We start from the raw sequence: 25,003 nt of genomic DNA on the forward strand, positions 1-25,003 counted from the left end.
TTAGGGTTATGTTGAGGGCTAGGGTTAGAGATCCTGTTAGGGTACCGATTGGACCTAGGTTTAGGGTTATGTAGAGGGCTAGGGTTAGATATCCGGTTAGGGTTCTGATTGGACCTAGGGTTAGTGTTATGTTGAGGGCTAGGGTTAGAGTTCCGGTTAGGGTTCGGATTGGACCTAGGGTTAGGGTTATTTTGAGGGCTAGGGTTAGAGTTCCGGTTAGGGTTCCGAATGGACCTAGGGTTAGGGTTATGTTGAGGGCTAGATTTACAGATCCGGTTAGGGTTCCGATTGGACCTCGGGTTAGGGTTATGTTGAGGGCGAGGGGTAGAGATCCGGTTAGGGTTCGGATTGGTCCTAGGGTTGGGGATATGTTCAGGGCTAGGGTTAGGGATCCGGTTAGGGTTCCGATTGGACCTAGGGTTAGGGTTATGTTGAGGGCGAGGTTTAGAGATCCGGTTAGGGTTCCGATTGGACCTAGGGTTAGGGTTATGTTGAGGGCTAGGGTTAGAGATCCGGTTAGGGTTCCGATTGGACCTAGGGTTAGGGTTATGTTGAGGGCTAGGGTTAGATATCCGGTTAGGGTTCCGATTGGACCTAGGGGTAGGGTTATGTTGAGGGCTACGTATACAGATCCGGTTAGGGTTCCGATTGGACCTAGGGTTAGGGTTATGTTGAGGGCTAGGGTTAAATATCCGTTTGGGGTTCCGATTGGACCTAGGGTTAGGGTTATGTTGAGGGCAAGGGTTAGAGATCCGGTTAGGGTTCCGATTGGACCTAGGGTTAGGGTTATGTTGAGGAAGAGGAGTAGAGATCCTGTTAGGGTACCGATTGGACCTAGGGTTAGGGTTATGTTGAGGGCTAGGGTTAGAGATCCGGTTAGGGTTACGATTGGACCTAGGGTTAGGGTTATGTTGAGGGCTACGTATACAGATCCGGTTAGGGTTCCGATTGGACCTAGGGTTAGGGTTATGTTGAGGGCTAGGGTTAGAGATCCGTTTAGGGTTCCGATTGGCCCTAGGGTTAGGGTTATGTTGAGGGCTAGGGTTAGACATCCGGTTAGGGTTCCGATTGGACCTAGTGTTAGGGTTATGTTGAGGAAGATGGGTATAGATCCTGTTAGGATACCGATTGGACCTAGGGTTAGGGTTATGTTGAAGGCTATGTTTAGATATCCGGTTAGGGTTCCGATCGAACCTAGGGTTAGGGTTACGTTGAGGGCTAGGTTTAGATATCCATGTAGGGTTCCGATTGGTCCTAGGGTTAGGGTTATGTTGAGGGCTATGTTGAGAGATCCGGTTAGGGTTCCGATTGGACCTCGGATTAGGGTTATGGTGAGGGCTAGGGTTAGGGATCCAGTTAGGTTTCCGATTGGACCTAGGGTGAGGGTTATGTTGACGGCTAGGTATACAGACCCGGTTAGGGTTCCGATTGGACCTAGGGTTAGGGTTATGTTGAGGGCTAGGGTTAGAGATCCGGTAAGGGTTACGATTGGACCCAGCGTTAGCGTTGTGTTGAGGCCTAGGGTTAGAGATCCGGTTAGGATTCCGATTGGACCTAGGGTTATGGTTATGTTGAGGGCTAGGGTTAGAGTTCCGTTTAGGGTTCCGATTGGACCTAGGGTTAGGGTTATGTTGAGGGCTAGGGTTAGAGATCCGGTTACGTTTCCGATTGGACCTAGGGTTAGGGTTATGTTGAGGGCTAGGTATACAGATCCGGTTAGGGTTCCGATTGGACCTAAGGTTAGGGTTATGTTGAGGACTAGGGTTAGAGATCCGGTTAGGGTTCCTATTGGACCTAGGCTTAGGGTTATGTTGAGGGCTAGGGTTAGAGATCCGGTTAGGGTTCCGTTTGGACCTAGGGTTAGGGTTATGTTGAGGGCTAGGGTTTGAGATCCGGTTAGGGTTCCGATTGGACCTAGGGTTAGGGTTATGTTGAGGGCGATGGGTAGAGGTCCTGTTAGGGTTACGATTGGACCTAGGGTTAGGTTTATGTTGAGGGCTAGGGTTAGAGTTCCGTTTAGGGTTCCGATTGGACCTAGGGTTAGGGTTATGTTGAGGGCTAGGCTTAGAGATCCGTTTAGGGTTCCGATTGGCCCTAGGGTTAGGGTTATGTTGACGGCTGGGGTTAGAGATCCGGTTAGGGTTCCGATTGGACCTAGGGTTAGGGTTATGTTGAGGAACAGGTGTAGAGATCCTGTTAGGGTACCGATTGGACCTAGGGTTAGGGTTATGTTGAGGGCTATGGTTAGATATCCGGTTAGGGTTCCGATTGGACCTAGGGTTAGGGTTATGTTGAGGGCTAGGTTTAGAGATCCGGTTAGGGTTCCGATTGGACCTCGGGTTAGGGTTATGTTGAGGGCGAGGGGTAGGGATCCGGTTAGGGCTCGGATTGGACCTAGGGTTAGGGTTATGTTGAGGGGTAGGGTTAGAGATCCGGTTACGTTTCCGATTGGACCTAAGGTTAGGGTTAGGTTGAGGGCTAGGGTTAGAAATCCGGTTAGGGTTCCGATTGGACCTAAGGTTAGGGTTATGTTGAGGGTTAGGGTTAGAGAACCGGTTAGGGTTCCGATTGGACCTAGGGTTAGGGTTATGTTGAGGGCTAGGTTTAGATATCCGGTTAGGGTTCCGATTGGACCTCGGGTTAGGGTTATGTTGAGGGCGAGGGGTAGAGATCCGGTTAGGGTTCGGATTGGTCCTAGGGTTAGGGTTATGTTGAGGGCTAGGGTTAGGGATCCGGTTAGGGTTCCGATTGGACCTAGGGTTAGGGTTATGTTGAGGGCTAGGTATACAGACCCGGTTAGGGTTCTGATTGGACCTAGGGTTAGGGTTATGTTGAGGGCTAGGGTTAGAGATCCGGTAAGGGTTACGATTGGACCCAGGGTTAGCGTTGTGTTGAGGGCTAGGGTTAGAGATCCGGTTAGGATTCCGATTGGACCTAGGGTTATGGTTATGTTGAGGGCTAGGGTTAGAGTTCCGTTTAGGGGTCCGATTGGACCTAGGGTTAGGGTTATGTTGAGGGGTAGGGTTAGAGATCCGGTTACGTTTCCGATTGGACCTAGGGTTAGGGTTATGTTGAGGGCTAGGTATACAGATCCGGTTAGGTTTCCGATTGGACCTAAGGTTAGGGTTAGGTTGAGAGCTAGGGTTAGAGATCCGGTTAGGGTTCCGATTGGACCTAAGGTTAGGGTTATGTTGAGGGTTAGGGTTAGAGATCCGGTTAGGTTTCCGATTGGACCTAGGGTTAGGGTTATGTTGAGGGCTAGGGTTAGAGTTCCGGTTAGGGTTCGGATTGGACCGAGGGTTAGGGTTATTTTGAGGGCTAGGGTTAGAGTTCCGGTTAAGGTTCCGAATGGACCTAGGGTTAGGGTTATGTTGAGGGCTAGATTTACAGATCCGGTTAGGGTTCCGATTGGACCTCGGGTTAGGGTTATGTTGAGGGCGAGGGGTAGAGAACCGGTTAGGGTTCGGATTGGTCCTAGGGTTAGGGTTATGTTGAGGGCTAGGGTTAGGGATCCGGTTAGGGTTCCGATTGGACCCAGGGTTAGGGTTATGTTGAGGGCTAGGTATACAGACCCGGTTAGGGTTCCGATTGGACCTAGGGTTAGGGTTATGTTGAGGGCGAGGGTTAGAGATCCGGTTAAGGTTCCGATTGGACCTAGGGTTAGGGTTATGTTGAGGGCTAGGGTTAGAGATCCGGTTAGGGTTACGATTGGACCTAGGGTTAGTGTTATGTTGAGGGCTACGTATACAGATCCGGTTAGGGTTCCGATTGGACCTAGGGTTAGGGTTATGTTGAGGGCTAGGGTTAGAGATCCGTTTAGGGTTCCGATTGGCCCTAGGGTTAGGGTTATGTTGAGGGCTAGGGTTAGACATCCGGTTAGGGTTCCGATTGGACCTAGTGTTAGGGTTATGTTGAGGAAGATGGGTATAGATCCTGTTAGGATACCGATTGGACCTAGGGTTAGGGTTATGTTGAAGGCTATGTTTAGATATCCGGTTAGGGTTCCGATCGAACCTAGGGTTAGGGTTACGTTGAGGGCTAGGTTTAGATATCCATGTAGGGTTCCGATTGGTCCTAGGGTTAGGGTTATGTTGAGGGCTATGTTGAGAGATCCGGTTAGGGTTCCGATTGGACCTCGGGTTAGGGTTATGGTGAGGGCTAGGGTTAGGGATCCAGTTAGGTTTCCGATTGGACCTAGGGTTAGGGTTATGTTGACGGCTAGGTATACAGACCCTGTTAGGGTTCCGATTGGACCTAGGGTTAGGGTTATGTTGAGGGCTAGGGTTAGAGATCCGGTAAGGGTTACGGTTGGACCCAGGGTTAGCGTTGTGTTGAGGGCTAGGGTTATAAATCCGGTTAGGGTTCCGATTGGACCTAGGGTTAGGGTTATGTTGAGGGCTAGGGTTAGAGTTCCGTTTAGGGTTCCGATTGGACCTAGGGTTAGGGTTATCTTGAGGGCTAGGGTTAGAAATCAGGTTAGGGTTCCAATTGGACCTAGGGTTAGGGTTATGTTGAGGGCTAGTGTTAGAGATCGGGTCAGGTTTCCGATTGGACCTAGGGTTAGGGTTATGTTGAGGGCTAGGTATACAGATCCGGTTAGGGTTCCGATTGGACCTAGGGTTAGGGTTATGTTGAGGGCTAGGGTTAGAGTTCCTATTAGGTTTCCGATTGAACCAAGGGTTAGGGTTATGTTGAGGGCTAGGTATACAGATCCGGTTAGGGTTCCGATTGGACCTAGGGTTAGGGTTAGGTTGAGGACTAGTGTTAGAGATCCGGTTAGGGTTCCAATTGGACCTAGGGTTAGGGTTATGTTGAGGGCTAGGGTTAGAGATCCGGTTAGGGTTCCGATTGGACCTAGGGTTAGGGTTATGTTGAGGACGAGGGGTAGAGATCCTGTAAGGGTTCCGATTGGACCTAGGGTTAGGGTTATGTTGAGGGCTAGGGTTAGATATCCTGTTAGGGTTCAGATTGGACGTAGGGTTAATGGCTACGATGAGGGCTAGTGTTAGATATCCATTTAGGGTTCCGATTGGACCTAGGGTTAGGGTTATGTTGAGGGCTAGGGTTAGAGATCCTGTTAGGGTTCCGATTGGACTTAGGGTTAGGGTTATGTTGAGGGCTAGGGTTAGAGATCCTGTTAGGGTACCGATTGGACCTAGGTTTAGGGTTATGTAGAGGGCTAGGGTTAGATATCCGGTTAGGGTTCTGATTGGACCTAGGGTTAGTGTTATGTTGAGGGCTAGGGTTAGAGTTCCGGTTAGGGTTCGGATTGGACCTAGGGTTAGGGTTATTTTGAGGGCTAGGGTTAGAGTTCCGGTTAGGGTTCCGAATGGACCTAGGGTTAGGGTTATGTTGAGGGCTAGATTTACAGATCCGGTTAGGGTTCCGATTGGACCTCGGGTTAGGGTTATGTTGAGGGCGAGGGGTAGAGATCCGGTTAGGGTTCGGATTGGTCCTAGGGTTGGGGATATGTTCAGGGCTAGGGTTAGGGATCCGGTTAGGGTTCCGATTGGACCTAGGGTTAGGGTTATGTTGAGGGCGAGGTTTAGAGATCCGGTTAGGGTTCCGATTGGACCTAGGGTTAGGGTTATGTTGAGGGCTAGGGTTAGAGATCCGGTTAGGGTTCCGATTGGACCTAGGGTTAGGGTTATGTTGAGGGCTAGGGTTAGATATCCGGTTAGGGTTCCGATTGGACCTAGGGTTAGGGTTATGTTGAGGGCTACGTATACAGATCCGGTTAGGGTTCCGATTGGACCTAGGGTTAGGGTTATGTTGAGGGCTAGGGTTAAATATCCGTTTGGGGTTCCGATTGGACCTAGGGTTAGGGTTATGTTGAGGGCAAGGGTTAGAGATCCGGTTAGGGTTCCGATTGGACCTAGGGTTAGGGTTATGTTGAGGAAGAGGAGTAGAGATCCTGTTAGGGTACCGATTGGACCTAGGGTTAGGGTTATGTTGAGGGCTAGGGTTAGAGATCCGGTTAGGGTTACGATTGGACCTAGGGTTAGGGTTATGTTGAGGGCTACGTATACAGATCCGGTTAGGGTTCCGATTGGACCTAGGGTTAGGGTTATGTTGAGGGCTAGGGTTAGAGATCCGTTTAGGGTTCCGATTGGCCCTAGGGTAGGGTTATGTTGAGGGCTAGGGTTAGACATCCGGTTAGGGTTCCGATTGGACCTAGTGTTAGGGTTATGTTGAGGAAGATGGGTATAGATCCTGTTAGGATACCGATTGGACCTAGGGTTAGGGTTATGTTGAAGGCTATGTTTAGATATCCGGTTAGGGTTCCGATCGATCCTAGGGTTAGGGTTACGTTGAGGGCTAGGTTTAGATATCCATGTAGGGTTCCGATTGGTCCTAGGGTTAGGGTTATGTTGAGGGCTATGTTGAGAGATCCGGTTAGGGTTCCGATTGGACCTCGGATTAGGGTTATGGTGAGGGCTAGGGTTAGGGATCCAGTTAGGTTTCCGATTGGACCTAGGGTGAGGGTTATGTTGACGGCTAGGTATACAGACCCGGTTAGGGTTCCGATTGGACCTAGGGTTAGGGTTATGTTGAGGGCTAGGGTTAGAGATCCGGTAAGGGTTACGATTGGACCCAGCGTTAGCGTTGTGTTGAGGCCTAGGGTTAGAGATCCGGTTAGGATTCCGATTGGACCTAGGGTTATGGTTATGTTGAGGGCTAGGGTTAGAGTTCCGTTTAGGGTTCCGATTGGACCTAGGGTTAGGGTTATGTTGAGGGCTAGGGTTAGAGATCCGGTTACGTTTCCGATTGGACCTAGGGTTAGGGTTATGTTGAGGGCTAGGTATACAGATCCGGTTAGGGTTCCGATTGGACCTAAGGTTAGGGTTATGTTGAGGACTAGGGTTAGAGATCCGGTTAGGGTTCCTATTGGACCTAGGCTTAGGGTTATGTTGAGGGCTAGGGTTAGAGATCCGGTTAGGGTTCCGATTGGACCTAGGGTTAGGGTTATGTTGAGGGCTAGGGTTTGAGATCCGGTTAGGGTTCCGATTGGACCTAGGGTTAGGGTTATGTTGAGGGCGATGGGTAGAGGTCCTGTTAGGGTTACGATTGGACCTAGGGTTAGGTTTATGTTGAGGGCTAGGGTTAGAGTTCCGTTTAGGGTTCCGATTGGACCTAGGGTTAGGGTTATGTTGAGGGCTAGGCTTAGAGATCCGTTTAGGGTTCCGATTGGCCCTAGGGTTAGGGTTATGTTGACGGCTGGGGTTAGAGATCCGGTTAGGGTTCCGATTGGACCTAGGGTTAGGGTTATGTTGAGGAACAGGTGTAGAGATCCTGTTAGGGTACCGATTGGACCTAGGGTTAGGGTTATGTTGAGGGCTATGGTTAGATATCCGGTTAGGGTTCCGATTGGACCTAGGGTTAGGGTTATGTTGAGGGCTAGGTTTAGAGATCCGGTTAGGGTTCCGATTGGACCTCGGGTTAGGGTTATGTTGAGGGCGAGGGGTAGGGATCCGGTTAGGGCTCGGATTGGACCTAGGGTTAGGGTTATGTTGAGGGGTAGGGTTAGAGATCCGGTTACGTTTCCGATTGGACCTAAGGTTAGGGTTAGGTTGAGGGCTAGGGTTAGAGATCCGGTTAGGGTTCCGATTGGACCTAAGGTTAGGGTTATGTTGAGGGTTAGGGTTAGAGAACCGGTTAGGGTTCCGATTGGACCTAGGGTTAGGGTTATGTTGAGGGCTAGGTTTAGATATCCGGTTAGGGTTCCGATTGGACCTCGGGTTAGGGTTATGTTGAGGGCGAGGGGTAGAGATCCGGTTAGGGTTCGGATTGGTCCTAGGGTTAGGGTTATGTTGAGGGCTAGGGTTAGGGATCCGGTTAGGGTTCCGATTGGACCTAGGGTTAGGGTTATGTTGAGGGCTAGGTATACAGACCCGGTTAGGGTTCTGATTGGACCTAGGGTTAGGGTTATGTTGAGGGCTAGGGTTAGAGATCCGGTAAGGGTTACGATTGGACCCAGGGTTAGCGTTGTGTTGAGGGCTAGGGTTAGAGATCCGGTTAGGATTCCGATTGGACCTAGGGTTATGGTTATGTTGAGGGCTAGGGTTAGAGTTCCGTTTCGGGGTCCGATTGGACCTAGGGTTAGGGTTATGTTGAGGGGTAGGGTTAGAGATCCGGTTACGTTTCCGATTGGACCTAGGGTTAGGGTTATGTTGAGGGCTAGGTATACAGATCCGGTTAGGTTTCCGATTGGACCTAAGGTTAGGGTTAGGTTGAGAGCTAGGGTTAGAGATCCGGTTAGGGTTCCGATTGGACCTAAGGTTAGGGTTATGTTGAGGGTTAGGGTTAGAGATCCGGTTAGGTTTCCGATTGGACCTAGGGTTAGGGTTATGTTGAGGGCTAGGGTTAGAGTTCCGGTTAGGGTTCGGATTGGACCGAGGGTTAGGGTTATTTTGAGGGCTAGGGTTAGAGTTCCGGTTAAGGTTCCGAATGGACCTAGGGTTAGGGTTATGTTGAGGGCTAGATTTACAGATCCGGTTAGGGTTCCGATTGGACCTCGGGTTAGGGTTATGTTGAGGGCGAGGGGTAGAGATCCGGTTAGGGTTCGGATTGGTCCTAGGGTTAGGGTTATGTTGAGGGCTAGGGTTAGGGATCCGGTTAGGGTTCCGATTGGACCCAGGGTTAGGGTTATGTTGAGGGCTAGGTATACAGACCCGGTTAGGGTTCCGATTGGACCTAGGGTTAGGGTTATGTTGAGGGCGAGGGTTAGAGATCCGGTTAAGGTTCCGATTGGACCTAGGGTTAGGGTTATGTTGAGGGCTAGGGTTAGAGATCCGGTTAGGGTTACGATTGGACCTAGGGTAGGGTTATGTTGAGGGCTACGTATACAGATCCGGTTAGGGTTCCGATTGGACCTAGGGTTAGGGTTATGTTGAGGGCTAGGGTTAGAGATCCGGTTAGGGTTCCGATTGGACCTAGGCTTAGGGGAATGTTGAGGGCTAGGGTTAGAGATCCGGTTAGGGTTCCGATTGGACCTAGGGTTAGGGTTATGTTGAGGGCTAGGGTTTGAGATCCGGTTAGGGTTCCGATTGGACCTAGGGTTAGGGTTATGTTGAGGGCGATGGGTAGAGGTCCTGTTAGGGTTACGATTGGACCTAGGGTTAGGTTTATGTTGAGGGCTAGGGTTAGAGTTCCATTTAGGGTTCCGATTGGACCTAGGGTTAGGGTTATGTTGAGGGCTAGGCTTAGAGATCCGTTTAGGGTTCCGATTGGCCCTAGGGTTAGGGTTATGTTGAGGGCTAGGGTTAGAGATCCGGTTAGGGTTCCGATTGGACCTAGGGTTTGGGTTATGTTGTGGGCGAGGGTTAGAGATCCGGTTAGGGTTCCGATTGGACCTAGGGTTAGGGTTATGTTGAGGGCTAGGTATACAGATCCGGTTAGGGTTCCGATTGGACCTAGGATTAGGGTTATGTTGAGGGCTAGGGTTAGAGATCCGGATAGGGTTCCGATTGGACCTAGGGTTAGGGTTATGTTGAGGGCAAGGGTTAGAGATCCGGTTAGGGTTCCGATTGGACCTAGGGTTAGGGTTATGTTGACGGCTGGGGTTAGAGATCCGGTTAGGGTTCCGATTGGACCTAGGGTTAGGGTTATGTTGAGGAACAGGTGTAGAGATCCTGTTAGGGTACCGATTGGACCTAGGGTTAGGGTTATGTTGAGGACTATGGTTAGATATCCGGTTAGGGTTCCGATTGGACCTAGGGTTAGGGTTATGTTGAGGGCTAGGTTTAGAGATCCGGTTAGGGTTCCGATTGGACCTCGGGTTAGGGCTATGTTGAGGGCGAGGGGTAGGGATCCGGTTAGGGCTCGGATTGGACCTAGGGTTAGGGTTATGTTGAGGGGTAGGGTTAGAGATCCGGTTACGTTTCTGATTGGACCTAAGGTTAGGGTTAGGTTGAGGGCTAGGGTTAGAGATCCGGTTAGGGTTCCGATTGGACCTAAGGTTAGGGTTATGTTGAGGGTTAGGGTTAGAGATCCGGTTAGGGTTCCGATTGGACCTAGGGTTAGGGTTATGTTGAGGGCTAGGTTTAGATATCCGGTTAGGGTTCCGATTGGACCTCGGGTTAGGGTTATGTTGAGGGCGAGGGGTAGAGATCCGGTTAGGGTTCGGATTGGTCCTAGGGTTAGGGTTATGTTGAGGGCTAGGGTTAGGGATCCGGTTAGGGTTCCGATTGGACCTAGGGTTAGGGTTATGTTGAGGGCTAGGTATACAGACCCGGTTAGGGTTCTGATTGGACCTAGGGTTAGGGTTATGTTGAGGGCTAGGGTTAGAGATCCGGTAAGGGTTACGATTGGACCCAGGGTTAGCGTTGTGTTGAGGGCTAGGGTTAGAGATCCGGTTAGGATTCCGATTGGACCTAGGGTTATGGTTATGTTGAGGGCTAGGGTTAGAGTTCCGTTTAGGGGTCCGATTGGACCTAGGGTTAGGGTTATGTTGAGGGCTAGGTATACAGATCCGGTTAGGTTTCCGATTGGACCTAAGGTTAGGGTTAGGTTGAGGGCTAGGGTTAGAGATCCGGTTAGGGTTCCGATTGGACCTAAGGTTAGGGTTATGTTGAGGGTTAGGGTTAGAGATCCGGTTAGGTTTCCGATTGGACCTAGGGTTAGGGTTATGTTGAGGGCTAGGGTTAGAGTTCCGGTTAGGGTTCGGATTGGACCGAGGGTTAGGGTCATTTTGAGGGCTAGGGTTAGAGTTCCGGTTATGGTTCCGAATGGACCTAGGGTTAGGGTTATGTTGAGGGCTAGATTTACAGATCCGGTTAGGGTTCCGATTCGACCTCGGGTTAGGGTTATGTTGAGGGCGAGGGGTAGAGAACCGGTTAGGGTTCGGATTGGTCCTAGGGTTAGGGTTATCTTGAGGGCTAGGGTTAGGGATCCGGTTAGGGTTCCGATTGGACCCAGGGTTAGGGTTATGTTGAGGGCTAGGTATACAGACCCGGTTAGGGTTCCGATTGGACCTAGGGTTAGGGTTATGTTGAGGGCGAGGGTTAGAGATCCGGTTAAGGTTCCGATTGGACCTAGGGTTAGGGTTATGTTGAGGGCTAGGGTTAGAGATCCGGTTAGGGTTACGATTGGACCTAGGGTTAGTGTTATGTTGAGGGCTACGTATACAGATCCGGTTAGGGTTCCGATTGGACCTAGGGTTAGGGTTATGTTGAGGGCTAGGGTTAGAGATCCGTTTAGGGTTCCGATTGGCCCTAGGGTTAGGGTTATGTTGAGGGCTAGGGTTAGACATCCGGTTAGGGTTCCGATTGGACCTAGTGTTAGGGTTATGTTGAGGAAGATGGGTATAGATCCTGTTAGGATACCGATTGGACCTAGGGTTAGGGTTATGTTGAAGGCTATGTTTAGATATCCGGTTAGGGTTCCGATCGAACCTAGGGTTAGGGTTACGTTGAGGGCTAGGTTTAGATATCCATGTAGGGTTCCGATTGGTCCTAGGGTTAGGGTTATGTTGAGGGCTATGTTGAGAGATCCGGTTAGGGTTCCGATTGGACCTCGGGTTAGGGTTATGGTGAGGGCTAGGGTTAGGGATCCAGTTAGGTTTCCGATTGGACCTAGGGTTAGGGTTATGTTGACGGCTAGGTATACAGACCCGGTTAGGGTTCCGATTGGACCTAGGGTTAGGGTTATGTTGAGGGCTAGGGTTAGAGATCCGGTAAGGGTTACGGTTGGACCCAGGGTTAGCGTTGTGTTGAGGGCTAGGGTTATAAATCCGGTTAGGGTTCCGATTGGACCTAAGGTTAGGGTTATGTTGAGGGCTAGGGTTAGAGTTCCGTTTAGGGTTCCGATTGGACCTAGGGTTAGGGTTATCTTGAGGGCTAGGGTTAGAAATCAGGTTAGGGTTCCAATTGGACCTAGGGTTAGGGTTATGTTGAGGGCTAGTGTTAGAGATCGGGTCAGGTTTCCGATTGGACCTAGGGTTAGGGTTATGTTGAGGGCTAGGTATACAGATCCGGTTAGGGTTCCGATTGGACCTAGGGTTAGGGTTATGTTGAGGGCTAGGGTTAGAGTTCCTATTAGGTTTCCGATTGAACCAAGGGTTAGGGTTATGTTGAGGGCTAGGTATACAGATCCGGTTAGGGTTCCGATTGGACCTAGGGTTAGGGTTAGGTTGAGGACTAGTGTTAGAGATCCGGTTAGGGTTCCAATTGGACCTAGGGTTAGGGTTATGTTGAGGGCTAGGGTTAGAGATCCGGTTAGGGTTCCGATTGGACCTAGGGTTAGGGTTATGTTGAGGACGAGGGGTAGAGATCCTGTAAGGGTTCCGATTGGACCTAGGGTTAGGGTTATGTTGAGGGCTAGGGTTAGATATCCTGTTAGGGTTCAGATTGGACGTAGGGTTAATGGCTACGATGAGGGCTAGTGTTAGATATCCATTTAGGGTTCCGATTGGACCTAGGGTTAGGGTTATGTTGAGGGCTAGGGTTAGAGATCCTGTTAGGGTTCCGATTGGACTTAGGGTTAGGGTTATGTTGAGGGCTAGGGTTAGAGATCCTGTTAGGGTACCGATTGGACCTAGGTTTAGGGTTATGTAGAGGGCTAGGGTTAGATATCCGGTTAGGGTTCTGATTGGACCTAGGGTTAGTGTTATGTTGAGGGCTAGGGTTAGAGTTCCGGTTAGGGTTCGGATTGGACCTAGGGTTAGGGTTATTTTGAGGGCTAGGGTTAGAGTTCCGGTTAGGGTTCCGAATGGACCTAGGGTTAGGGTTATGTTGAGGGCTAGATTTACAGATCCGGTTAGGGTTCCGATTGGACCTCGGGTTAGGGTTATGTTGAGGGCGAGGGGTAGAGATCCGGTTAGGGTTCGGATTGGTCCTAGGGTCGGGGATATGTTCAGGGCTAGGGTTAGGGATCCGGTTAGGGTTCCGATTGGACCTAGGGTTAGGGTTATGTTGAGGGCGAGGTTTAGAGATCCGGTTAGGGTTCCGATTGGACCTAGGGTTAGGGTTATGTTGAGGGCTAGGGTTAGAGATCCGGTTAGGGTTCCGATTGGACCTAGGGTTAGGGTTATGTTGAGGGCTAGGGTTAGATATCCGGTTAGGGTTCCGATTGGACCTAGGGTTAGGGTTATGTTGAGGGCTACGTATACAGATCCGGTTAGGGTTCCGATTGGACCTAGGGTTAGGGTTATGTTGAGGGCTAGGGTTAAATATCCGTTTGGGGTTCCGATTGGACCTAGGGTTAGGGTTATGTTGAGGGCAAGGGTTAGAGATCCGGTTAGGGTTCCGATTGGACCTAGGGTTAGGGTTATGTTGAGGGCTGGGGTTAGAGATTCGGTTAGGGTTCCGATTGGACCTAGGGTTAGGGTTATGTTGAGGAAGAGGAGTAGAGATCCTGTTAGGGTACCGATTGGACCTAGGGTTAGGGTTATGTTGAGGGCTATGGTTAGATATCCGGTTAGGGTTCCGATTGGACCTAGGGTTAGGGTTACGTTGAGGGCTAGGTTTAGATATCCAAGTAGGGTTCCGATTGGTCCTAGGGTTAGGGTTATGTTGAGGGCTAGGTTTAGAGATCCGGTTAGGGTTCCGATTGGACCTCGGGTTAGGGTTATGTTAAGGGCGAGGGGTAGAGATCCGGTTAGGGTTCGGATTGGTCCTAGGGTTAGGGTTATGTTGAGGGCTAGGGATAGGGATCCGGTTAGGGTTCCGATTGGACCTAGGGTTAGGGTTATGTTGACGGAAAGGTATACAGACCTGGTTAGGGTTCCGATTGGACCTAGGGTTAGGGTTATGTTGAGGCCTAGGGTTAGAGATCTGGTAAGGGTTACGATTGGACCCAGCGTTAGCGTTGTGTTGAGGCCTAGGGTTAGAGATCCGGTTAGGATTCCGATTGGACCTAGGGTTATGGTTATGTTGAGGGCTAGGGTTAGAGTTCCGTTTAGGGTTCCGATTGGACCTAGGGTTAGGGTTATGTTGAGGGATAGGGTTAGAGATCCGGTTACGTTTCCGATTGGACCTAGGGTTAGATTTATGTTGAGGGCTAGGTATACAGATCCGGTTAGGTTTCCGATTGGACCTAAGGTTAGGGTTAGATTGAGGGCTAGGGTTAGAGATCCGGTTAGGGTTCTTATTGGACCTAGGGTTAGGGTTATGTTGAGGGATAGGGTTAGAGATCCGGTTAGGGTTCCGATTGGACCTAGGGTTAGGGTTATGTTGAGGGCTAGGGTTAGAGTTCCGTTTAGGGTTCCGATTGGACCTAGGGTTAGGGTTATCTTGAGGGCTAGGGTTAGAAATCAGGTTAGGGTTCCAATTGGACCTAGGGTTAGGGTTATGTTGAGGGCTAGTGTTAGAGATCAGGTCAGGTTTCCGATTGGACCTAGGGTTAGGGTTATGTTGAGGGCTAGGTATACAGATCCGGTTAGGGTTCCGATTGGACCTAGGTTTAGGGTTATGTTGAGGGCTAGGTATACAGATCCGGTTAGGGTTCCGATTGGACCTAGGGTTAGGGTTAGGTTGAGGACTAGTGTTAGAGATCCGGTTAGGGTTCCAATTGGACCTAGGGTTAGGGTTATGTTGAGGGCTAGGGTTAGAGATCCGGTTAGGGTTCCGATTGGACCTAGGGTTAGGGTTATGTTGAGGACGAGGGGTAGAGATCCTGTAAGGGTTCCGATTGGACCTAGGGTTAGGGTTATGTTGAGGGCTAGGGTTAGATATCCTGTTAGGGTTCAGATTGGACGTAGGGTTAATGGCTACGATGAGGGCTAGTGTTAGATATCCATTTAGGGTTCCGATTGGACCTAGGGTTAGGGTTATGTTGAGGGCTAGGGTTAGAGATCCTGTTAGGGTTCCGATTGGACTTAGGGTTAGGGTTATGTTGAGGGCTAGGGTTAGAGATCCTGTTAGGGTACCGATTGGACCTAGGTTTAGGGTTATGTAGAGGGCTAGGGTTAGATATCCGGTTAGGGTTCTGATTGGACCTAGGGTTAGTGTTATGTTGAGGGCTAGGGTTAGAGTTCCGGTTAGGGTTCGGATTGGACCTAGGGTTAGGGTTATTTTGAGGGCTAGGGTTAGAGTTCCGGTTAGGGTTCCGAATGGACCTAGGGTTAGGGTTATGTTGAGGGCTAGATTTACAGATCCGGTTAGGGTTCCGATTGGACCTCGGGTTAGGGTTATGTTGAGGGCGAGGGGTAGAGATCCGGTTAGGGTTCGGATTGGTCCTAGGGTTAGGGATATGTTGAGGGCTAGGGTTAGGGATCCGGTTAGGGTTCCGATTGGACCTAGGGTTAGGGTTATGTTGAGGGCGAGGTTTAGAGATCCGGTTAGGGTTCCGATTGGACCTAGGGTTAGGGTTATGTTGAGGGCTAGGGTTAGAGATCCGGTTAGGGTTCCGATTGGACCTAGGGTTAGGGTTATGTTGAGGGCTAGGGTTAGATATCCGGTTAGGGTTCCGATTGGACCTAGGGTTAGGGTTATGTTGAGGGCTACGTATACAGATCCGGTTAGGGTTCCGATTGGACCTAGGGTTAGGGTTATGTTGAGGGCTAGGGTTAAATATCCGTTTGGGGTTCCGATTGGACCTAGGGTTAGGGTTATGTTGAGGGCAAGGGTTAGAGATCCGGTTAGGGTTCCGATTGGACCTAGGGTTAGGGTTATGTTGAGGGCTGGGGTTAGAGATTCGGTTAGGGTTCCGATTGGACCTAGGGTTAGGGTTATGTTGAGGAAGAGGAGTAGAGATCCTGTTAGGGTACCGATTGGACCTAGGGTTAGGGTTATGTTGAGGGCTATGGTTAGATATCCGGTTAGGGTTCCGATTGGACCTAGGGTTAGGGTTACGTTGAGGGCTAGGTTTAGATATCCAAGTAGGGTTCCGATTGGTCCTAGGGTTAGGGTTATGTTGAGGGCTAGGTTTAGAGATCCGGTTAGGGTTCCGATTGGACCTCGGGTTAGGGTTATGTTGAGGGCGAGGGGTAGAGATCCGGTTAGGGTTCGGATTGGTCCTAGGGTTAGGGTTATGTTGAGGGCTAGGGATAGGGATCCGGTTAGGGTTCCGATTGGACCTAGGGTTAGGGTTATGTTGACGGAAAGGTATACAGACCTGGTTAGGGTTCCGATTGGACCTAGGGTTAGGGTTATGTTGAGGCCTAGGGTTAGAGATCTGGTAAGGGTTACGATTGGACCCAGCGTTAGCGTTGTGTTGAGGCCTAGGGTTAGAGATCCGGTTAGGATTCCGATTGGACCTAGGGTTATGGTTATGTTGAGGGCTAGGGTTAGAGTTCCGTTTAGGGTTCCGATTGGACCTAGGGTTAGGGTTATGTTGAGGGATAGGGTTAGAGATCCGGTTACGTTTCCGATTGGACCTAGGGTTAGATTTATGTTGAGGGCTAGGTATACAGATCCGGTTAGGTTTCCGATTGGACCTAAGGTTAGGGTTAGATTGAGGGCTAGGGTTAGAAATCCGGTTAGGGTTCTTATTGGACCTAGGGTTAGGGTTATGTTGAGGGTTAGGGTTAGAGATCCGGTTAGGTTTCCGATTGGACCTAGGGTTAGGGTTATGTTGAGGGCTAGGTATACAGATCCGGTTAGGGTTCCGATTGGACCTAGGGTTAGGGTTATGTTGAGGACTAGGGTTAGAGATCCGGTTAGGGTTCCGATTGGACCTAGGCTTAGGGTTATGTTGAGGGCTAGGGTTAGAGATCCGGTTAGGGTTCCGATTGGACCTATGGTTAGGTTTATGTTGAGGGCTAGGGTTTGAGATCCGGTTAGGGTTCCGATTGGACCTAGGGTTAGGGTTATGTTGAGGGCGATGGGTAGAGGTCCTGTTAGGGTTACGATTGGACATAGGGTTAGGTTTATGTTGAGGGCTAGGGTTAGAGTTCCGTTTAGGGTTCCGATCGGACCTAGGGTTAGGGTTATGTTCAGGGCTAGGGTTAGAGATCCCTTTAGGGTTCCGATTGGCGCCAGCGTTAGGGTTATGTTGAGGGCTAGGGTTAGAGATCCGGTTAGGGTTCCGATTGGACCTAGGGTTAGGGTTATGTTGAGGGCTAGGGTTAGAGATCCGGATAGTGTTCCGATTGGACCTAGGGTTAGGGTTATGTTGAGGGCAAGGGTTAGAGATCCGGTTAGGGTTCCGATTGGACCTAGGGTAAGGGTTATGTTGAGGGCTGGGGTTAGAGATCTGGTTAGGGTTCCGATTGGACCTAGGGTTAGGGTTATGTTGAGGAAGAGGAGTAGAGATCCTGTTAGGGTTCCGATTGGACCTAGGGTAAGGGTTATGTTGAGGGCTGGGGTTAGAGATCTGGTTAGGGTTCCGATTGGACCTAGGGTTAGGGTTATGTTGAGGAAGAGGTGTAGAGATCCTGTTAGGGTACCGATTGGACCTAGGGTTAGGGTTATGTTGAGGAAGAGGAGTAGAGATCCTGTTAGGGTTCCGATTGGACCTAGGGTTAGGGTTATGTTGAGGAAGAGGAGTAGAGATCCTGTTAGGGTACCGATTGGACCTAGGGTTAGGGTTATGTTGAGGGCTATGGTTAGATATCCGGTTAGGGTTCCGATTGGACCTAGGGTTAGGGTTACGTTGAGGGCTAGGTTTAGATATCCAAGTAGGGTTCCGATTGGTCCTAGGGTTAGGGTTATGTTGAGGGCTAGGTTTAGAGATCCGGTTAGGGTTCCGATTGGACCTCGGGTTAGGGTTATGTTGAGGGCGAGGGGTAGAGATCCGGTTAGGGTTCGGATTGGTCCTAGGGTTAGGGTTATGTTGAGGGCTAGGGATAGGGATCCGGTTAGGGTTCCGATTGGACCTAGGGTTTCGGTTATGTTGACGGAAAGGTATACAGACCTGGTTAGGGTTCCGATTGGACCTAGGGTTAGGGTTATGTTGAGGCCTAGGGTTAGAGATCTGGTAAGGGTTACGATTGGACCCAGCGTTAGCGTTGTATTGAGGCCTAGGGTTAGAGATCCGGTTAGGATTTCGATTGGACCTAGGGTTATGGTTATGTTGAGGGCTAGGGTTAGAGTTCCGTTTAGGGTTCCGATTGGACCTAGGGTTAGGGTTATGTTGAGGGCTAGGGTTAGAGATCCGGTTACGTTTCCGATTGGACCTAGGGTTAGGGTTATGTTGAGGGCTAGGTATACAGATCCGGTTAGGTTTCCGATTGGACCTAAGGTTAGGGTGAGATTGAGGGCTAGGGTTAGAGATCCGGTTAGGGTTCTTATTGGACCTAGTGTTAGGGTTATGTTGAGGGTTAGGGTTAGAGATCCGGTTAGGTTTCCGATTGGACCTAGGGTTAGGGTTATGTTGAGGGCTAGGTATACAGATCCGGTTAGGGTTCCGATTGGACCTAGGGTTAGGGTTATGTTGAGGACTAGGGTTAGAGATCCGGTTAGGGTTCCGATTGGACCTAGGCTTAGGGTTATGTTGAGGGCTAGGGTTAGAGATCCGGTTAGGGTTCCGATTGGACCTAGGGTTAGGGTTATGTTGAGGGCTAGGATTTGAGATCCGGTTAGGGTTCCGATTGGACCTAGGGTTAGGGTTATGTTGAGGGTGATGGGTAGAGGTCCTGTTAGCGTTACGATTGGACCTAGGGTTAGGTTTATGTTGAGGGCTAGGGTTAGAGTTCCGTTTAGGGTTCCGATCGGACCTAGGGTTAGGGTTATGTTGAGGGCTAGGGTTAGAGATCCCTTTAGGATTCCGATTGGCCCTAGGGTTAGGGTTATGTTGAGGGCTATGGTTAGAGATCCGGTTAGGGTTCCGATTGGACCTAGGGTTTGGGTTATGTTGTGGGCGAGGGTTAGAGATCCGGTTAGGGTTCCGATTGCACCTAGGGTTAGGGTTATGTTGAGGGCTAGGTATACAGATCCGGTTAGGGTTCCGATTGGACCTAGGATTAGGGTTATGTTGAGGGCTAGGGTTAGAGATCCGGATAGTGTTCCGATTGGACCTAGGGTTAGGGTTATGTTGAGGGCAAGGGTTAGAGATCCGGTTAGGGTTCCGATTGGACCTAGGGTAAGGGTTATGTTGAGGGCTGGGGTTAGAGATCTGGTTAGGGTTCCGATTGGACCTAGGGTTAGGGTTATCTTGAGGAAGAGGTGTAGAGATCCTGTTAGGGTACCGATTGGACCTAGGGTTAGGGTTATGTTGAGGGCTATGGTTAGATATCCGGTTAGGGTTCCGATTGGACCTAGGGTTAGGGTTACGTTGAGGGCTAGGTTTAGATATCCATGTAGGGTTCCGATTGGTCCTAGGGTTAGGGTTATGTTGAGGGCTAGGTTTAGAGATCCGGTTAGGGTTCCGATTGGACCTCGGGTTAGGGTTATGTTGAGGGCGAGGGGTAGGGATCCGGTTAGGGCTCGGATTGGACCTAGGGTTAGGGTTATGTTGAGGGCTAGGGTTAGGGATCCGGTTAGGGTTCCGATTGGACCTAGGGCTAGGGTTATGTTGAGGGCTAGGTATACAGACCCGGTTAGGGTTCCGATTGGACCTAGGGTTAGGGTTATGTTGAGGGCTAGGGTTAGAGATCCGGTAAGGGTTACGATTGGACCCAGGGTTAGCGTTGTGTTGAGGGCTAGGGTTAGAAATCCGGTTAGGATTCCGATTGGACCTAGGGTTATGGTTATGTTGAGGGCTAGGGTTAGAGTTCCGTTTAGGGGTCCGATTGGACCTAGGGTTAGGGTTATGTTGATTGGTAGGGTTAGAGATCCGGTTACGTTTCCGATTGTCCCTAGGGTTAGGGTTATGTCGAGGGCTAGGTATACAGATCCGGTTAGGTTTCCGATTGGACCTAAGGTTAGGGTTAGGTTGAGGGCTAGGGTTAGAGATCCGGTTAGGGTTCCGATTGGACCTAAGGTTAGGGTTATGTTGAGGGTTAGGGTTAGAGATCCGGTTAGGGTTCCGATTGGACCTAGGGTTAGGGTTATGTTGAGGGCTAGGTTTAGATATCCGGTTAGGGTTCCGCTTGGACCTCGGGTTAGAGTTATGTTGAGGGCGAGGGGTAGAGATCCGGTTAGGGTTCGGATTGGTCCTAGGGTTAGGGTTATGTTGAGGGCTAGGGTTAGCGATCCGGTTAGGGTTCCGATTGGACCTAGGGTTAGGGTTATGTTGAGGGCTAGGTATACAGACCCGGTTAGGGTTCCGATTGGACCTAGGGTTAGGGTTATGTTGAGGGCTAGGGTTAGAGATCCGGTAAGGGTTACGATTGGACCCAGGGTTAGCGTTGTGTTGAGGGCTAGGGTTAGAGATCCGGTTAGGATTCCGATTGGACCTAGGGTTATGGTTATGTTGAGGGCTAGGGTTAGAGTTCCGTTTAGGGGTCCGATTGGACCTAGGGTTAGGGTTATGTTGAGGGGTAGGGTTAGAGATCCGGTTACGTTTCCGATTGGACCTAGGGTTAGGGTTATGTTGAGGGCTAGGTATACAGATCCGGTTAGGTTTCCGATTGGACCTAAGGTTAGGGTTAGGTTGAGGGCTAGGGTTAGAGATCCTGTTAGGGTTCCGATTGGACCTAAGGTTAGGGTTATGTTGATGGCTAGGGTTAGATATCCATTTAGTATTCCAATTGGACCTAGGGTTAGGTTTATGTTGAGGGCTAGGGTTAGAGTTCCGTTTAGGGTTCCGATTGGACCTAGGGTTAGGGTTATGTTGAGGGCTAGGGTTAGAGATCCGTTTGGGGTTTCGATTGGCCCTAGGGTTAGGGTTATGTTGAGGGCTAGGGTTAGATATCCGGTTAGGGTTCCGATTGGACCTAGGGTTAGGGTTATGTTGAGGGCTAGGGTTTGAGATCCGGTTAGGGTTCTGATTGGACCTAGGGTTAGGGTTATGTTGAGGGCGAGGGTTAGAGATCCGGTTAGGGTTCCGATTGGACCTAGGGTTAGGGTTATGTTGAGGGCTAGGTATACAGATCCGGTTAGGGATCCGATTGGACCTAGGGTTAGGGTTATGTTGAGGGCTAGGTATACAGATCCGGTTAGGGATCCGATTGGACCTAAGATTAGGGTTAGGTTGAGGGCTAGGGTTAGAGATCCGGTTAGGGTTCCGATTGGACCTAGGGTTAGGGTTATGTTGAGGGTTAGGGTTAGAGATCCGGTTAGGTTTCCGATTGGACCTAGGGTTAGGGTTATGTTGAGGGCTAGGTATACAGATCCGGTTAGGGTTCCGATTGGACCTAGGGTTAGGGTTATGTTGAGGACTAGGGTTAGAGATCCGGTTAGGGTTCCGATTGCACCTAGTTTTAGGGTTATGTTGAGGGCTAGGGTTACAGATCCGGTTAGGGTTCCCATTGGACCTAGGGTAGGGTTATGTTGAGGGCGAGGAGTAGAGATACTGTTAGGGTTCCGATTGGACCTAGGCTTAGGTTTATGTTGAGGGCTAGGGTTAGATATCAATTTAGGGTTCCAATTGGACCTAGGGTTAGGTTTATGTTGAGGGCTAGGGTTAGAGTTCCGTTTAGGGTTCCGATTGGACCTAGGGTTAGGGTTATGTTGAGGGCTAGGGTTAGAGATCCGGTTAGGGTTCCGATTGGCCCTAGGGTTAGGGTTATGTTGAGGGCTAGGGTTAGAGATCCGGTTAGGGTTCCGATTGGACCTAGGGTTTGGGTTATGTTGAGGGCGAGGGTTAGAGATCCGGTTAGGGTTCCGATTGGACCTAGGGTTAGGGTTATGTTGAGGGCTAGGTATACAGATCCGGTTAGGGTTCCGATTGGACCTAGGGTTAGGGTTATGTTGAGGGCTAGGGTTAGAGATCCGGTTAGGGTTCCGATTGGACCTAGGGTTAGGGTTATGTTGAGGGCAAGGGTTAGAGATCCGGTTAGGGTTCCGATTGGACCTAGGGTTAGGGTTATGTTGAGGGCTGGGGTTAGAGATCCTGTTAGGGTTCCGATTGGACCTAGGGTTAGGGTTATGTTGAGGAAGAGGGGTAGAGATCCTGTTAGGGTACCGATTGGACCTAGGGTTAGGGTTATGTTGAGGGCTAGGGTTAGATATCCGGTTAGGGTTCCGATTGGACCTAGGGTTAGGGTTATGTTGAGGGCTAGGTTTAGAGATCCGGTTAGGGTTCCGATTGTACCTAGGGTTAGGGTTATGTTGAGGGCGAGGGGTAGAGATCCGGTTAGGGTTCGGATTGGTCCTAGGGTTAGGGTTATGTTGAGGGCTAGGGTTAGGGATCCGGTTAGGGTTCCGATTGGACCTAGGGTTAGGGTTATGTTGACGGCTAGGGTTAGAGATCCAGTTAGGGTTACGATTGGACCTAGGGTTAGGGTTATGTTGAGGGCTACGTATACAGATCCGGTTAGGGTTCCGATTGGACCTAGGGTTAGGGTTATGTTGAGGGCTGGGGTTAAAGATCCGTTTAGGGTTCCGATTGGACCTAGGGTTAGGGTTATGTTGAGGGCAAGGGTTAGAGATCCGGTTAGGGTTCCGATTGGACCTAGGGTTAGGGTTATGTTGAGGGCTGGGGTTAGATATTCGGTTAGGGTTCCGATTGGACCTAGGGTTAGGGTTATGTTGAGGGCTGGGGTTAGAGATTCGGTTAGGGTTCCGATTGGACCTAGGGTTAGGGTTATGTTGAGGAAGAGGAGTAGAGATCCGGTTAGGGTTCCGATTGGACCTAGGGTTTGGGTTATGTTGAGGGCGAGGGTTAGAGATCCGGTTAGGGTTCCGATTGGACCTAGGGTTAGGGTTATGTTGAGGGCTAGGTATACAGATCCGGTTAGGGTTCCGATTGGACCTAGGGTTAGGGTTATGTTGAGGGCTAGGGTTAGAGATCCGGTTAGGGTTCCGATTGGACCTAGGGTTAGGGTTATGTTGAGGGCAAGGGTTAGAGATCCGGTTAGGGTTCCGATTGGACCTAGGGTTAGGGTTATGTTGAGGGCTGGGGTTAGAGATCCGGTTAGGGTTCCGATTGGACCTAGGGTTAGGGTTATGTTGAGGAAGAGGGGTAGAGATCCTGTTAGGGTACCGATTGGACCTAGGGTTAGGGTTATGTTGAGGGCTAGGGTTAGATATCCGGTTAGGGTTCCGATTGGACCTAGGGTTAGGGTTATGTTGAGGGCTAGGTTTAGAGATCCGGTTAGGGTTCCGATTGTACCTAGGGTTAGGGTTATGTTGAGGGCGAGGGGTAGAGATCCGGTTAGGGTTCGGATTGGTCCTAGGGTTAGGGTTATGTTGAGGGCTAGGGTTAGGGATCCGGTTAGGGTTCCGATTGGACCTAGAGTTAGGGTTATGTTGACGGCTAGGGTTAGAGATCCAGTTAGGGTTACGATTGGACCTAGGGTTAGGGTTATGTTGAGGGCTACGTATACAGATCCGGTTAGGGTTCCGATTGGACCTAGGGTTAGGGTTATGTTGAGGGCTGGGGTTAAAGATCCGTTTAGGGTTCCGATTGGACCTAGGGTTAGGGTTATGTTGAGGGCAAGGGTTAGAGATCCGGTTAGGGTTCCGATTGGACCTAGGGTTAGGGTTATGTTGAGGGCTGGGGTTAGATATTCGGTTAGGGTTCCGATTGGACCTAGGGTTAGGGTTATGTTGAGGGCTGGGGTTAGAGATTCGGTTAGGGTTCCGATTGGACCTAGGGTTAGGGTTATGTTGAGGAAGAGGAGTAGAGATCCTGTTAGGGTACCGATTGGACCTAGGGTTAGGGTTATGTTGAGGGCTAGGGTTAGAGATCCGGTTAGGGTTACGATTGGACCTAGGGTTAGGGTTATGTTGAGGGCTACGTATACAGATCCGGTTAGGGTTCCGATTGGACCTAGGGTTAGGGTTATGTTGAGGGCTAGGGTTAGAGATCCGTTTAGGGTTCCGATTGGCCCTAGGGTTAGGGTTATGTTGAGGGCTAGGGTTAGACATCCGGTTAGGGTTCCGATTGGGCCTAGTGTTAGGGTTATGTTGCGGAAGATGGGTATAGATCCTGTTAGGATACCGATTGGACCTAGGGTTAGGGTTATGTTGAAGGCTATGTTTAGATATCCGGTTAGGGTTCCGATCGAACCTAGGGTTAGGGTTACGTTGAGGGCTAGGTTTAGATATCCATGTAGGGTTCCGATTGGTCCTAGGGTTAGGGTTATGTTGAGGGCTATGTTGAGAGATCCGGTTAGGGTTCCGATTGGACCTCGGGTTAGGGTTATGGTGAGGGCTAGGGTTAGGGATCCAGTTAGGTTTCCGATTGGACCTAGGGTTAGGGTTATGTTGACGGCTAGGTATACAGACCCGGATAGGGTTCCGATTGGACCTAGGGTTAGGGTTATGTTGAGGGCTAGGGTTAGAGATCCGGTAAGGGTTACGGTTGGACCCAGGGTTAGCGTTGTGTTGAGGGCTAGGGTTATAAATCCGGTTAGGGTTCCGATTGGACCTAGGGTTAGGGTTATGTTGAGGGCTAGGGTTAGAGTTCCGTTTAGGGTTCCGATTGGACCTAGGGTTAGGGTTATCTTGAGGGCTAGGGTTAGAAATCAGGTTAGGGTTCCAATTGGACCTAGGGTTAGGGTTATGTTGAGGGCTAGTGTTAGAGATCGGGTCAGGTTTCCGATTGGACCTAGGGTTAGGGTTATGTTGAGGGCTAGGTATACAGATCCGGTTAGGGTTCCGATTGGACCTAGGGTTAGGGTTATGTTGAGGGCTAGGGTTAGAGTTCCTGGTAGGTTTCCGATTGGACCAAGGGTTAGGGTTATGTTGAGGGCTAGGTATACAGATCCGGTTAGGGTTCCGATTGGACCTACCGTTAGGGTTAGGTTGAGGACTAGTGTTAGAGATCCGGTTAGGGTTCCAATTGGACCTAGGGTTAGGGTTATGTTGAGGGCTAGGGTTAGAGATCCGGTTAGGGTTCCGATTGGACCTAGGGTTAGGGTTATGTTGAGGACTAGGGTTAGAGATCCGGTTAGGGTTCCGATTGGACCTAGGGTTAGGGTTATGTTGAGGACGAGGGGTAGAGATCCTGTAAGGGTTCCGATTGGACCTAGGGTTAGGGTTATGTTGAGGGCTAGGGTTAGATATCCTGTTAGGGTTCAGATTGGACGTAGGGTTAATGGCTACGATGAGGGCTAGTGTTAGATATCCATTTAGGG

The sequence above is a fragment of the Miniopterus natalensis genome, chromosome 7 (genome assembly GCF_054644295.1).
Source record: "Miniopterus natalensis isolate mMinNat1 chromosome 7, mMinNat1.hap1, whole genome shotgun sequence".
Taxonomy (NCBI): domain Eukaryota; kingdom Metazoa; phylum Chordata; class Mammalia; order Chiroptera; family Miniopteridae; genus Miniopterus; species Miniopterus natalensis.